Below are 15,411 nucleotides of genomic sequence, written 5' to 3'. Positions count from 1 at the left end.
CGGGCGGCGCCCGGCGCGCCCCGAGTTGCTCCCCGGGTCCAGAGCAACGCGCGCTCCGGCTTGAGACCAACGCACCAGCGAAGGGCGCTACTGCACTGCGCCGCCTGGCCCAGGCCGGGAGGGTTTCCACACAACCCCGCAAGGACCGGGGTGACAAGGAGTCCTAAGATAGTGTCGAGGCACGGAGAAGCGGGGCCGGTCATCTAGTCCAGCGCTTCTCAATAGTTTCTGCACCAGGACTGGGCTTGAAGGGACCTCATACCAAACCCCATGCCTTTATGCCCTCTGGAGGAGAAACATAGAGGGCATAAAGGTGTGGGGTTTCGTATCAATAGAGGAGAGACCAGCAGAAAACAGGACAGAGTGTCCTCTATGATGGCCATCATAAGCATCACGTACCCCCTCCCCGTGGGGGGTGGCAAGCACTGGCCAGCAGTCAGCGACCACCTGCGGATACTGCCAGCAGCGGCCAGGGGCAATTGCGGACCGCACACAGACACCGGCAGCAAGGCGGGCAGCTGGACGACCGACTGCAATGTCAGCAGCGCCTTTTTGCAGGGAGTGCACATGCATGTGGATCGCCAGTGATGGCTACCCTAACCAGGACCCATCTATAAACATCAATGGCCAGTCTCAACCCAATGCCCCTCATTGCCCCCACCCCCAGCCCCCCCAGTGTGTGGGGCAGGGGAGGACTCCAAGCAGCCCCTGGCAGGCCGGACCTCTGCCAGCCTGCAAGAGAAAAGCCACAGTTTCCCACAGTTAAAGAAGAGTCCATTTTTAAAGTTTATTCACGACCCTTTCATATAGTCTTGTGACTCACTTTTGGGTTGTGACCCATGGGTTTAGAAACACTGATCTAGTCCAACCTCCTGCCTGAGGCAGGATCAGCCAGAGCCAAACCAACCCATACAAACTATTATCTAAAAAATCTATGTGAGCCGTGACACAACACAGACCTAACCCCCAAACCTGTCACAGGTAAAGCAGGGGAACCACAGCAGCCAACACCCTGCTTCTACAAAATGTTGTCAATATAAACTCAAGAGATCCTGGATAGAGGCCGAGGCCCTCCTCCCTCTACAGAGGAAGGCAACCCCCAAGCCCATACCAATCTGATCATGGGGTAAAAACCCTTCCTGGCCCCAAATATGGCAGTTGGTCTGACCCTGTACAGAGGGGCAAGACCGTCTAGCCAGGAACCTCTGGCTTTGCTTCCAGCAGGAGCTTTGGCATAACCATTGGGCCGTTAAATGCACAGTAGACTAATTCTATTGTGCATTAGTGCGTCACAGTGAAAACCGTGCTGTTGCGCTAATGTGCAGTAGAATCAGTCTACTATGCATTAGCATCACTTAAAAGGTGTGCGCTGGTGCTACTGCACAGTAGCACTGGTTACTGCTCATTTAGTACCTGTTATTACAGGTGCTAAACTTAATGTGCAGTAACCACAGCATATTAATGCATGTGTAGACGTGCCCACCATTATGCCATTAGTCCTGCAGTCATCATCACAGTCGAATGTAGGTCTCTAGTTCTAGTCCATAAACCAAAACTAGCCTTCTTGAGTGGCCTCCACTATTTCACTGTCAGTCATTTCTACACCTGAATTCATATTGCCACACCTGAGTTAAGGTTTTTAGCTAGAATCTGGGTGGAGCAGGAATCAAAGAAGGGTTCATCTCTACCACTGCACCCTCCCTTGAATCTTTCCCTGTATGGGGCAAAACACAGGAGAAACTTGCCAGGCATAGAGGTACAGAAGCCCTTGTGCTTTAGGAGTTTCTAATCAGTGGTTCTCAACCTTGTTAGACTTAAGGTACCCCTGGATAGACTTAAAGCATCCCTCAAAAAATGCCAGCTCTTTTTTTTCCACTTGTTTTTTGACTACAGAAAATAATAGAGCAATTCTTCTGTGCAAAGAACTCTAAGGGCATTTTTACACCTGCTCCAGGAGGCATGGTAGGGCACTTTAATTAGTGAGCCATGCTAATTAACAGCACCTCAGTGTCATGTGCATCAGCCTGCCTGTGCTGAAAAATGGCAGCAGGGCACTTTGAACTAAAGCTTATTGAACAAGGTTTAGTTCTAAGTATCCTGCTGCCATTTTTCAGCGTGGAGATGCTGATACACATGACAGTAGAGTCTGCTGGAGTGTGTTAATTTCTGTGCTCCAGCAGACTCGATTACTTGAGTCTGCTCTGACATGCTGGATTTCCAGTCCATGGGAGCCGGCTCCCTGCACATGTATAGAAGCCCTAAAAGCTTATAACACGTCAGGATGTTTTTAACACTATGGATACCTATTTGAAAGCTCTGGGTTTATCTTGTGATTCATGTTTGTACACCTAACACTGCTAAAGTTGTGTGGCATCCTTCAACAGATCTCAAGGCAGCTCAGAACCCTGCTTGAGATGTTTCTGGTTGGACAGATGAACTTGTGTCTTTACTACTTCCTAGTCTATGGTTGAGCTCTTCAACCCATCAGTCCTCACAGTACCACCCCTCTCCACCTTAAAGGAACAAATGATGTCCCTTCCCAGGGAAACCCCTAAATGACAAATACTGGCAATCCCAATCATCACTTTGTTTAAAAAATCCCACGTATCAAAATCTGCCTGGAGGAACAGTTTTGTATAGAATCATGAAACTTAGGACTAAATTCATCTCTCTCTCTCTCTCTCACTCCCACTTGCACTCTCTGTCACACATACACACACATGCGTGCATGCAGAGTACAGCATTTCTAAACCTCCTTGGAAACAGAAATCTGGCCCTCCATTTTTACAATAAGGAGCATTCACACATCTCAGAACACTCCACATGCTACAGAAATCAAAACAGGCCCTGTAATGTAAAATTTAAAATATGCTGTAAAAAGTCCTGTATCCAATATTTTTTTCAGAACGGAGAATAAAACATGCTGCACTAACTTAATTCCTAGGAGCCTGATTTCAGTGTAGTGGCACAAGGAAGAATATGGTCATAATGGTCAATGTTTTCCTCCTAATGGATGAGAACTGTAGAATTAAAGTAAGATATAAAAAGGAAAGAAAAAAATAAATCCCCTGGAGATCACCAGGAGATTATCTAAACTGCTAAAAATCTTTTCACACATGCTCACATTAGAAAAAAAAATGCTTTTTAAAAAAAAAAACTAAAGGGAAACTAAAAAACCCCCCAAACCTCTTCTCTTCTGTCTTAGGAGATTTGCATGGACAATTCTCAGATGCGCCACATATTTACCGCAAATGTGCTAGTGAATTTATCAGAGAAAACAACTATTTCCTATGCTGATAATTTGTTGCTCTATCATAGTAAATTGCACTATTTCACTGCTGTTAATATGGTTCTCTAAATCCTGTCTCTTCAGTTTGCCATTAAAGAAAAGGCTTGATAACCTTGTTACACACCCTGTTACTCATCAGAAATTCAGAGGTTCCAACTTGTTACTTAGTCATTGATGAGTCATAATTTGTCCCTGAGAGCTGATACTTACTCATTTTGAAAAACTGCATACTCCACAAATAGTTTTAATAAAGTCAATCTAGATATTCAGTAAGATGCTACCCCACATCAGTAAAGATATCAGAATCCAGCCCGGAATATCTTGGGCCTGATCCTGAATACCTTGGGCAGCTAATACTTTGATTAAAGTACATTTGCCCGTGTTACTAAAGGAACTAGAAACAGGATGCACAACCTGAGGAAGCTTAAAGACTACTTTTTAGAAAATGTTGATCATCTTTCCTCTGAGAATCAGGACCTTTAAAGATAGCCTTAAAAAAAATCTCGGATTCTTGAATATGCAAATCATGCAAGATCATACCATTTTACACAGAATGAACCTTGTTAATACTACCATTGCTCAGTGCAGTGTTTTACATTTTCAAGACCATTTTTAATGAGACTGTGTTTAAGGCTTATCCACATGCAGAAATACCCTGCATATAAATAACTATTCTGCGATAGTTCTTTCACACTAACTTTCCACGTGGACACTCCTATTCCATATTAATAGGTAGTACAGGGCTCTTTAATTAGGAATAGCTGCCCCACCTTCAGTTCACACCCACCTTAATCTGAATGATTTCCCTGGACCAACAAGCCCAAAGTGTGTCTTTGTACAGTTTATCTTAGTCCACTTCCAATATGAATTAAGGTAACCACAAAGATATGCTCTTAGGACAGAGTTCTGTTTCACTTTATGGGTCCAAATGGCATTTATCTGGCTGCATAATTGATGTTTTCAGCACTTACACACAGTTTGCAATCCTATTTCATGCTTAAGTGGCACACAGCTAGTGAGCATCTATCTGCAGGAGGCTATACTCTGGCCAGACGCATACACACATGTGAAGCCACGTACCGGAGTGCAAGTCCCAGGCAAAAACAGGACAAGGCATGAACTGGTGGCTTCTGAGACTGGAGGGACACCATTTGTAGTCAGCAATGAACGGGGACTGCTTGTAGATGCCGGCGGCAGTGTTGGAAGTGGGGAAGGGTGTGGCGAGCTGGGAGTGGGGACCGCTCACAGATGTCAGCAGCGGTGTCAGTAGTGGCAAACAATGAGCAAGGACCATCTGCAGATGCTGGTGGCGGTGTCAGGGGTAGTGAGTGGCAAGCAGGAACCACCCGCAGATGCTGGCGGCGGTGTCGGCAGCAAGGGGGTAGGTGGGTGGCGAGCGGTAACCACCTGCAGAAGCCAGTGGCAACTTTGGTGGCAGCCAATCTCAGGGTGGGGGGCAGGGCACATCCTCCCCTTCCCCCCTGTACTCCTGCTACGTGTCACCTAGGGGACAAGGGGAGGACGCCATCCTATGTTTTAGCCTGATAGCCTAGGACAGCATTGCCCAATCTGTGGTACGGGTACCACCAGTGGTACACAAACAACCTATCAGTGATAAGCATTACCAGATTTATTAGAATTAGTTTATATGACAAATATTTGCTGGTGCTGCTTAAGGCTGTGACATTTTAAATTGGTGGTGTGCAAGTTTGGGAACCACTAACCTAGGGGATTAAGGTACTTTGCCTAGGAAGCAGGAATCCAGGTTATGCCCTCTCCCCACAAACAAAAGTTTATGCATCTCTGAGTTCTCAGCACAATACTCTGTCCAAAAGGCCACAAGTTAGGCCTTATCCAACTCTCCCCCACCCTCCCTGGGCAGCCATAAGAGGGAGCTATATAGGACCAGGAAGAACAGCAAGCTAGAGAAGCAGTACTCAAACATCTGGTCCCATGGGCCAGATGAGTGATGAAAGGCTGGTCCACAGGTCGGAGCTGACAAGCTGGGTTAATCCATGGACCAGATCCAGCAGGGAGGCAGCATGCAGTGTTGGTCTGTGGATGCAATCCAATGCACCAGCTCAACCCTATGCACTGGATCTAGCCATGGTGCAACCCTACATATTGGCTCAGACCTGCTCGCCAAATACAACCAAGGAGCAATCCCAAGTGTTGGTGCCATCTGGCATGTAGAACCATGTCATCCAGTCTGTGGGACTCCCTCAAAACTAAGGCAATTAATGTTGCCACGGCTCCCCCAGCACCACATTTCCAGACCCCTGGGGAGGCCCATGGGCTGGATGACATGGCCCTGCAGGTGAGATCTGAGCTGTGGGCCAGAGGCTGAGCACCCCTGAGCTATAGGACACATAGCTTAATGAAATAACTTCTGTGCTACCAGCATAATTCTGTTGGTCAGGGTGAGATTTGTAAACAACAGATCTGTGCTGGCAACAGTTCCTTGTATAAATGCTGTTATATCAGCCAAAGTTTTGCTAGGTTAACTTATTTTACTTGCGGGTTTCATGGATGGGGCTGGAACAAACTGTCAGCAAATGTGCAGTTTTGTCAGTATGAGTTCTGCCCATGCTAGGAGCATTTTGGTAGTAGAGTATATTGCTATAACTATATGTGGAAAGCCTCCAACGCCTAGAGCTGGTCTTCCCATACAAGAACAAGGTTTGCCAGTATAATCCCTCTTACACTGCTACAGGTTTGGGGTACAGAATTTGACTGGCAAAAATAGAAGGTCAAGCAGAAGTTCTGTACTTAACAAAAAAACTGGTGAATTCCCAGGGTTGTGATGTGTAGATCAGGCTAGATAACCATAGTGATCCTCTGTGACTTAAAATCTATTAAAACAATGAACCCCAAAGTCCTGGCTCCAATCTTTCATGACTGGGAAATGCTATCTATTTGTGCTCCCATTTTTTCTATTCATTATCAAGACAAAACATAAGAATTTCCATACTGCTGCTGCATGCCAGCAGGCCAGTACAGTCTAGTGCTTGGCTTGTTGGTGATATAGACCTAGCTCTGCAAATAAAGGTGAAATTTATTAAGTCACTAACCCACCTTTAAAGACACAGAAGTTGCCTGACTCCTGTAGCTGATCAGTTTTTGCCCTGAAACACAAGGGCAAATAATCGTAAGTTTTGCAGCTTCTTCACCGGCCTAGATTGTACTTGCTTTCCTTCATATGTAGCAAATTCATAGGCTTGCAGTAATTTTTTAACTACTTGGGAGGCTTGGACAGCCTGTTTTATTCTGTTATTATGATCACTGAAGACAAAGAAAAGGTCTGGTACTGCACAACGTATTTGAAAAAGAACTTGCTTTTCTATAAATTTAACTCCTAAATTATTAAGCTTAACTCCTAATAAGATTTTTTGCAAGTTCTCACAAACTTCAGTCTTTATTCAAAAAGTTTGTGCTGTAATTCTGAGGTAGGATATGCTTTATTTTTCATACATAACAAAGTTGTTTAATTTGTGCATGAAACAAAGAGCCCCAGCACTCCATAATAAACATCTGATCCTTTACATTTCTTCTGTGGTTCTGGCTCAATGATTTCCTGAGGCACTAAGTTCCCCTGGTTGATTAAATGCTGGAGTGTTGTGTAAGGTTTGCTTTTGGGTTAGTTGGGATTATGATTTCCTAATTAAGCACTTTTTAAATCTTTAAGCATTTACCCAGAAATTAAGTAGACATGTAATGTTTTTCTCCTGGGTGGGGAACAAACTGTCTCTCTCAAAAAGACTGGAGTATTTTTTTCCATTGTTCCAGTCTTTCCTTGTGGCTTTCACATATTCATCATTATGATCAACTCAGTAAAAAAGATCAGATTCATCTGGTAAAATAATTAAAAAAGAGATTAAACCAGCCTAATTTAAACATCATTTTCTAAAAAACGAATTGGTGTACTGCGCATTAAGCGTCATGAAAAGACTGTGCACCGATGCTACTGTGCATTAGCATCGGCTATTTGTGCATTTATGCAGTAAATATTATGGGTACTAAACTTAATGTGCAGTAATTACAGTGCATTAATACATGTGTAGATATACCCAGGAGGCAGTAACTTAAATACCTTTGAAGATCAAGGCCCTGCCATCTTATACTAGGAACCATCAAATGCTTTCAGGTCCTATTTCCCATTAACTTCAGTAGGAGCTGACAAAGCTCAAAGCTTCCCAGGGTCAAGCCACTAATCCCTAATATAGACACATTGGCTGCACCTACATGCATGCTTGACTGTGGAGTTGACCTAATTAGCTGCAAAGTAAGGCATCACCATCTACATGTGCAATGCTATTAGACTGCAGTAAACTAATTTAGTAGCTTACAGCAGGGTAATTAACAATGATTAAATGCATGTGTAGATATGCTGATTGCAGTTATAAATTGCACCGGGTCAGCTCAGCCAGCAGGGAGCCACATGGCTCCATACTTTTAGCATTCTTATATCCCAATCAGCCCCTTGGCTATCTGAGACTATCACCCAGAGCTGACCTCCCTGTACCCCTGACCCTGGCATAAACTGTTCCTCCCCAGCTCAAATTGCTGCTGTCCCAAGTGAATGTGTAGATGCTGCACCCAGGAGTAGTTTACTTTGACTCAAACTTCTCTGTAATGTATTGCTTTTGAATTAATTGTACATGTAAGTTTACCCATTTAAACCAATTTGAATGATTTTTAAAATAGGTTAGTTTAATCTATTTTTAATTATATTAATCTGATTGTTTTACTGAGTTGATCATAATGCAGCTCAAGGTAATTTACATTCATCTACATTAAAGATTTGCGTGGGTAAGGCTATTAGGGTTGTACAAAAATTTGACAGGTGTTTTGTTTCAATGAGTTTTGAGCTCAAAACAGCGAAATCAAAATGAAATGAAAGGCTTCAGAACAGCTTTGAAATGAAATGAGGGCACTTGAAACAAAAAGAGGGCACTCAAAATGCTTTGAAAGTTTCAAAACATTTTGAGGCCAGGATTGTTTGCAGCTAAGCAGAAACTAAGCAGAGGGAGGGAAAAGAGGAGGGAAGGACTGCTGCTCTGATGTTGACATTTAGCTCCTGGTTCAATTCCTCCAGCTCTTCCCAGGGGATGTGGGCCCCTGATCTGTGTGCAGGGTTTCAGGAGGCTGCTGCTACAGGCTGGGACCAGTGGCAGTCACTTGGCATAGCCCATGCCAAGCGCCAGGAAAACAGTAGTGCTACTGCAACAGCCTACTGAAACCTGGTGTGCAGATCGGGGGGCCCACACCCCCCAGGAAGAACTGCAGGAATGATCAAAGAGCTGGGGAATTGTTCTCAGGTCCCTGAACCTTCACCCCCTGCCCCTAAAAGAGTTGGGGGAATGATCAGAGACAGGTGGATCCACCCCAGCTCCCAGACAGCACACAGCAGCCTGCTGAGTCATGCTGCACCCACACCATAGGCAGCTGCCGCATGGGTGCCAGGAAGGGGCGGGGGTGATTCCCACTGCCCCCCGCTGCCTGGGGGGGTTCTACCACAAGTACCCAGAGGCTGCTCCCAGAATCAGTGAGTGCAGGGCTTTTTTTTTTTTTTTTTTAAATCTTTGCACACCGGCTGTGGAGCATGCAGATGACAACATGCTGATCCTGCTGGCTGGGGCCAGCACCCGCACCCAAGTCTGCCCAGTGCAGCCTGTGCCAAGCGCTGGGAAGAACCCAGTGCTGGCACTGGCTCCAGCTGGCAGCCTGCTGTCATTCCGCAGGCAGATCCAGGGACTCGCTCCCCCCAGGCATACTGCGGGGCTGTGCCAGACTTCTGCTGGGGGCAGCAGCCTCCAGATCTGTGTGGGATGACAGCAGGCTGCCGCTGCTGGCAAGTGATACGAGTTTTGCTTTGAACAGCTTGAGGTGCAGTTTCACAAAAACCCCTGCACCTATCTCCTGGAAACTTGGCAGGCTTCATGCCCTCTGAAGGGGCTACCATACCTGCAATTTTCACCTGAAGCAGGCAAGAAATGACAAAGTTATAGGTATTTTTGTGATTCCCCATTATAGCCTATGGGCAAGATGTCAAAATGTGTCGAAACAGCGTTGAAACAGCAAAACAGTTTCGACGGAGCGAGCAAAACAGCAAAATGAAACACTGACCCTTCAAAACAGTGAAACAGAAGTCAAAACGAAATGATGCTGTTTTGCACAGCTCTATGTGCTTTTAGTTAGATCTGTCCTTATTTTCTAATAGAGACAACCCAAAGTATGTTAACCGAGCACTTGAAATAACAATGAGAGGATCTGGGGTTGAAAATTAGGCTTAGTTTGCATATAGTTTTTGTACTGTTGTAACTGTATCACTTTGGAGGTACAATTGCTTTGCCAAAGAAGTTTTAGTAAATGCAGTTATATTTATAAAAAGGGGCCTTAGTCCAGTATTGTTTGTTCCCCTTCCTGTGTGTGAGCAGCTATACTGATAAAAATAAACGGATGTTCATGCTGTTTTAACTCTGCCTGTAATTGTCAAAGTGGTTCAGGCTTTGTGTGTAACAAAGCCAATAAGAGAAAAACAATAGAAACTCATGTCATTTCTGATTTGAACATATTCATATGGATTGATTAACAGAGAGGACATTCTAGTTAGTAAGGGAAAGGTCAAGAAAGTCTCAAAGGTGGATTGCTGAATGGCAAATATTAACAAGTGAATACAAATAAGAAAATCACCAGCTGGGAATGGGTTTGCTTTTGATCTGCCATATACCTCCTGTAAATGCTCCAGATGATGATCTGTCCCATATGTTGCCTTCTCAGGGTCCTGTCTGAAGGAGCTTTGCCATCCCCTGCAATGGAAATCAGAGCAAGTTCTCAATTATTTCTTATTCTGGTAAGGCCATTCCAGTATTTCCCTCAGCATGCAGGAGATATTCAGTACCTCTGGCTAGCAACTGATTGCAAATCCCATTAAAATTTGTGATGGTTCATTTCTGTAGAAGGTATTCCTGGCTCTAATTCTGCTCCTGGTTACACTCACAGAAATCAAGAGTAACTTGACAGAAGCTGAGACTTACATCAGTGTAGACCCTGGGTAAATGAAAGGAAAATCAGATCCTAAGGGTCTGATTCTCCACTACCATGGACCTTGTGGAGGCTTTTACTCCTTAGTTACAACAGTGCAAGCTCCAAATATAGGTGCATTCAAAAAAGTTTAAATCATGGCTACACTAATTTAGTTTAATCTGTTTTTTTCTTAATTCAGTTAAGTTGTGCTATTATAACTGCAGTTTCAAGTAATTTATACAACCGTAAGGTAGTATTGTTGGGGATAGTAGTTTTAAGTTCACTCATAGGAGAGATTTGCAGGTGGTTGGCTAAAGAAATCAAGTTAGATTGATCCACTTTTTTTAATAGAGACAACCCAAAATATGTTAACTGGGGGCATGGAAAACTGATGAGAAAGCATCAGATGCTACAGCGTGTTTCCATTCAGCATGGGTGATGTTGTATATGTTCTTTGCATGTATTTAATACCATTAAAATGATTTTATCGTGTTCAGGGCATAAGAGATTTATACCCTCTCATTGCAGGAATGGATCTAGGGATGGTGCAGTGGTGCAACTGCCTTAACATTGATTCCTTTGATTCCTGCTGCACCCAAACTTTAAAACCAGGAAGGGACAGTGGCATTTCTATTCAGGCAACACTGAAGGAGTCAAATAATTTAATGGCACATAAAAATCTACCATATTACTTATGATTTCACTTCATGGATATTAACAACTATGTCTCCTTTTTAATGGTCTTGAATGATGTCCCACTATTCAAACTAGCCTTTCTTCTGTAGTTTTGCTGTCTGTTAGCTATTCCTGGTAATATTTCACTTCTGTTTCACAGCCCTGCAGTCTGTTCTTAGCTGTAGTTAAAAACCTTAACTCAGCTGTGAAAATATTAACTCAGGTGTAGAAATGACTGACAGTGAAGTATTGGAGGCAATGTCAAGGTGTTCAAGTAGACTAGATTTTGGTTTACCAATCTGAAAGGGACATAATGTAGCTCTAATGACTACAGGACGAATGAAACAATATTGCTTGACTATGTTTTGCCTAGTTTGTTGTGTTTTTTAAACTTAATTTATAATCTAGCATAGTGATGGTCATTACAATAAATGATACTTGGTTTTGCTTTGATCATAAATTGAATAATATAGTGCTGGGTCCCTAGCATATTAGTAAACTTTCTAGTTTCTCTTTAAGTTTAGAAAAATAGGTGTTGTGTTATATTTGATGATGCAGCACGCCATCTGCACTACATTTTTCAAAATCCTAGATCTACCCATGCCTCATACTTTAAAAATGTCTTTGTTTGTTTGAATTTTTAAGCATAAAGAAGCTATTAAAGATTACAATCTTATCCCATCGAGATCAGAATTCGATTGACATGAAAGGACATGATAGAATTTGATGAATGGGAACAAGAAAGATATAAGGAATATGAGGGATATGAGAAAAGACTGAGGGAACTGGGCTTATTTAGTCTAGAGAAGAGAAGACTGAGAGGGGATTTAATAGCACCCTTCAACTACCTGATGAGGGGTTCGAAAGAGGATGGAGCTAGACTGAGTTAGACTATTGTGTTGACTCTAAAAGCAAATGCTCAGCATTTGTTCCTGTATCACAGAGCCCTGGGCCTGGCAATCTTCTATACATTCATAACACTAAGAGTGTAATGCAGGGATTCTCAGCCATTTCTGTAGTGTGGGACCACATCTAAATAGACAGATTATCCAATGGAAACCTCCCATCCCATTTATGATCACATAATATCTTTGCAGCAACAAGGAGAATTGCTTATCTGGAAAGGGAGGGAAAGAAAGCACTTTTTCATTTGTCTTTTAGTAATGAAGCAGCTGGAAACAAGGAAAGCTGGAAACTGCTCTCCGTGGATCACCATTGGCTCACAGACCACATATGTCATAAGAGAATGACACTAGGGGAGAATGGAATTCCTACTAGGACTGAGGCTGCATTACTCCCTGTCTCTATCAGCTCAAAGTGATAGATTAAACTGGAATCCTTTTCTTTCCACCCCATGAGCTCCTGGGTTCTTCTATTTAAAGAAACCTAAATCATTGGCTACAACTCCTTTAAGCCCACATGAGTCTTATCTCCCAGCACTTTGGTCTTACTGTTAGATATACTATCTCTGATTTCTTAAAAGAAAGCTTTCTACCCGCCTTTCAAGTGCCCAGCCATGGAGCCCTTGCATCTTCAATAGGCCCATTAGCTCCTCACAGTTCATGTGTGTTTAGATCTAGGGCTGGGGGCCCACGTCTGTGTCAGTTTGGCCTCTTCCTGCTTTCTGCACTCACCAACCCCTATGCAGGACAGAAACACACTCTTTTCCCATTTTGCCTTATGAATTCCAACTACTTCATGAAGGGCACACTGTCCCACAGTAATCCAGCCACCTCCTTCACTCATGCCCACAACCATGGATTGATCTAGGATTATATAAAGTGGGGTGTAGATGTTGTGGTGCATCAACACATCTAACACAACACATATTCTCTCCAGTTAAAGAGAAACAAGAAGCTTTGCTAATATGGTAGGGATCTAGGGCTGTATTATTCAGCTTAAGATCAGAGCAAAAACAAATAGAACTTTATTGGGATGTGACCTGATTTGCTAAGTTATATATAAAACTTAAAAAACACAGCAAACCAGGCTGTGAAGCAAACAGGAGAGAGGGTTGTTAACACCTGTGGAGTGAGGAGAGCTTAGAAGTAATCAGGTGGATTATAATGATCCATGATGTCAATTGACTCCCTGAGTGCTGCTTGACTAGGAGTGCCTCTGCCCCTTTCAGGCACCTTGCTTTAAAGTTTGTGTGGAGCGGAAATCAAAGCACCCCTGCAACCACCCTGGATCTGCTCGTGCCTACAATCAGTCCTCCTGATACCTACAATAATTGTTTCCCTGACAGTTCCTATAAAATGGAAAGACCTTCAAAAAGAATATATTCAGCCAGCTGTCTCTGTGGGAACAGGGTGAAATACATTTCTAAGCCCCTTGCTATTCTGTTCCAGCTCCCTATGCATTATCATATCCTCTGAGGGATGGAATTATCAGTTACTCTTCTGCAGAGAAATGAAGGTAATATCTGTGTCTACAGCCCTTTGGGACTTGATGAGCAGCATCCCAGTATTAGCTTAAAATAAAGCGGGTTGTAAAGATTCTATATCAGAAGTGTCTGGGGCATTTGTATTATTTATTTAAAAATATTAATTAGGACACTGATATGATGGCTTAGTCTGTATTTATGATGCTCACCAGAAGAAACTCTGGGTGTGACTGGATCAAAACCAGGGGACAGATTCTAAAACTCTTCCCAAACTTGAGCAAGGTTTAGGACGCAGTTGCTGACCCGCATGGGGAAATTGTTTCAAGCAAACTGGAATAGTTCTACTTTTAAAATTATTTTAATTTGACTTTTAAAAATGAATGTAAAACATTTGCAAAGAGACAAAAGCTAAATTGGGGGGAGGAGGGGTTCCTCTTAACTGAGAATAAGTGCCCATCCTGAATCAAACTGGTATAAATATATTTGTTTAAATTCACACTAGCAGAACTCCCCTAAGTAGATTAGCAAGTCCTGATTTGGAAGTCAGAGGGCGCATCTACACAAGACACTTTAAGGTGCTGTGGACTGTTCTACTAGTGCATCATGTCAAAAACTGTACTAATGCACTAAAAAGTTCACCTTTGCTACTGCACATTAGCACAGCTACTATGCCTTTATCTAGTAGGTCATATTAGAGATACTAAACTTAATGCCAGTAGCAAAGGTGCGTTCATGACTGTGCAGAGGCACCCAGTGGGTACATCTACATATGTATTAACATAATTTAATGTGCATTAAGTTTAGTACCTTCAGGCATTTTTACATGTGATGTGGGATGCAGTACCAGGTGCTTTAATTAGTAAGCCACGCTAATTAAAAGTGTCCACACGTCAGGTGTATTAGTGTCCCTGTGCATCCCCAACACTTAAAAAAATGGAGGCAGGGTGCTTTGAACTAAGATTCATTGAATGTGTTTTATTTCAAAGTGCCCTGCCACCATTTTTTTCAGTGCAGAGATGCTCTGGGATGCTTATACATGTGACATGGAAGGCTGCTGGAGCATGTGTTGGATTTCCAGTGTGTTGGAGCAGGCTCTGCACAGGTGTATAGGAGCCCTCCATTGTGAAGTACTAGGGGAATGCTCATTAGCCTGTCTTAATGCACACCAAGTAAAGAGCATGGGGCATTTACACATACATGTACCTTTGTCTGCTCTCAAGTGCCAGAAATCCAGTATGTCAGAGCAGATTTGATTACTCGAGTTTGCAGAGCATGTGAGCTGATGTGCCTGGTGCTGCGTTGCATCCATTTGTATAAATGGTGAAATGTCCATCAGTGCATAAAAAATGGTGGTGGTACACTTTTGAACTAAAACACTTTTGATGCATTACTGCCATTTTCTCAGTGCTCATGCACATTTCTTCCCCTTTTATACAAACGCACACACTGCAGCCCCATGTGCTTTTAAAAGCACCTGGCGCTGCAATGCATGCATGTATACAAATGCCCATGGTTTTAAAATCAATGTGCTTCAGCCTATTTTAATACGCATTAACCAAAAAGCAGGCTTTGGGGGTTTTTTAGTGACACTTCAATGCACATTTAAGTAGGCTAATACGCACTGAAGCCCACGTGAAGACGTGCCCAGGCAGATTGGAAGGTTTGGTGCCTTCCCTTGTGAAGTGGAGCCGGGTTGGAAGATTGGGCTGTTAATCTCCTGGACTTGAAAGTTGACAAGACACAGTAGACAGATAGATAGATAGATCCCGTGGCATTAAAAGTCAAGAGCGGGGCAGAGGGCGCGCACCCCTCTGTTCGGTAGGGAACGGAGGCCTCTGCCGGAGGTCCGTAGAAGTGCCCGTCTCGGCGCAGGAGCGGCGAGGTTTCCTACCTGCAGAGGGAGCCAACACCTCGCGCTTCAGGCCGCGGCCGGGCAGGTGGCGGAGGGAGCGTGCGGGCGCGTGCCGGCGGTGCAGCCGGCTTGCCCGGCGGTTCAGCCAAGGCCCCCGGCGCAGCCTGCGCGCTGCCAGCCCGG

General features: G+C 43.7%; 1 long non-coding RNA gene across 2 annotated transcripts in view; it reads right to left on the bottom strand.

Annotated features, from left to right (window-relative positions):
* Positions 1-15,411, bottom strand: part of LOC109320248 — a 16,852-nt gene that overhangs the window by 350 nt on the left and 1,091 nt on the right. The window contains exons 1-2 of one of the 2 annotated variants that reach the window (XR_002103758.1): positions 15,268-15,377; positions 10,020-10,098 (exon numbers count right to left, since the gene is read on the bottom strand). This is a non-coding gene — a long non-coding RNA (uncharacterized LOC109320248). Of the gene's footprint in view, positions 1-10,019; positions 10,099-15,267; positions 15,378-15,411 lie in introns of those variants that run through there. The other variant, XR_002103759.1, reaches the window with a different exon arrangement.

This window comes from Crocodylus porosus, unplaced genomic scaffold (assembly GCF_001723895.1).
Source record: "Crocodylus porosus isolate Cpor-Errol unplaced genomic scaffold, CroPor_comp1, whole genome shotgun sequence".
Lineage (NCBI taxonomy): Eukaryota > Metazoa > Chordata > Crocodylia > Crocodylidae > Crocodylus > Crocodylus porosus.
The sequence above is the reverse complement of the archived record's forward strand: the minus strand, read 5'-3'. Positions and strand labels throughout refer to the sequence as shown.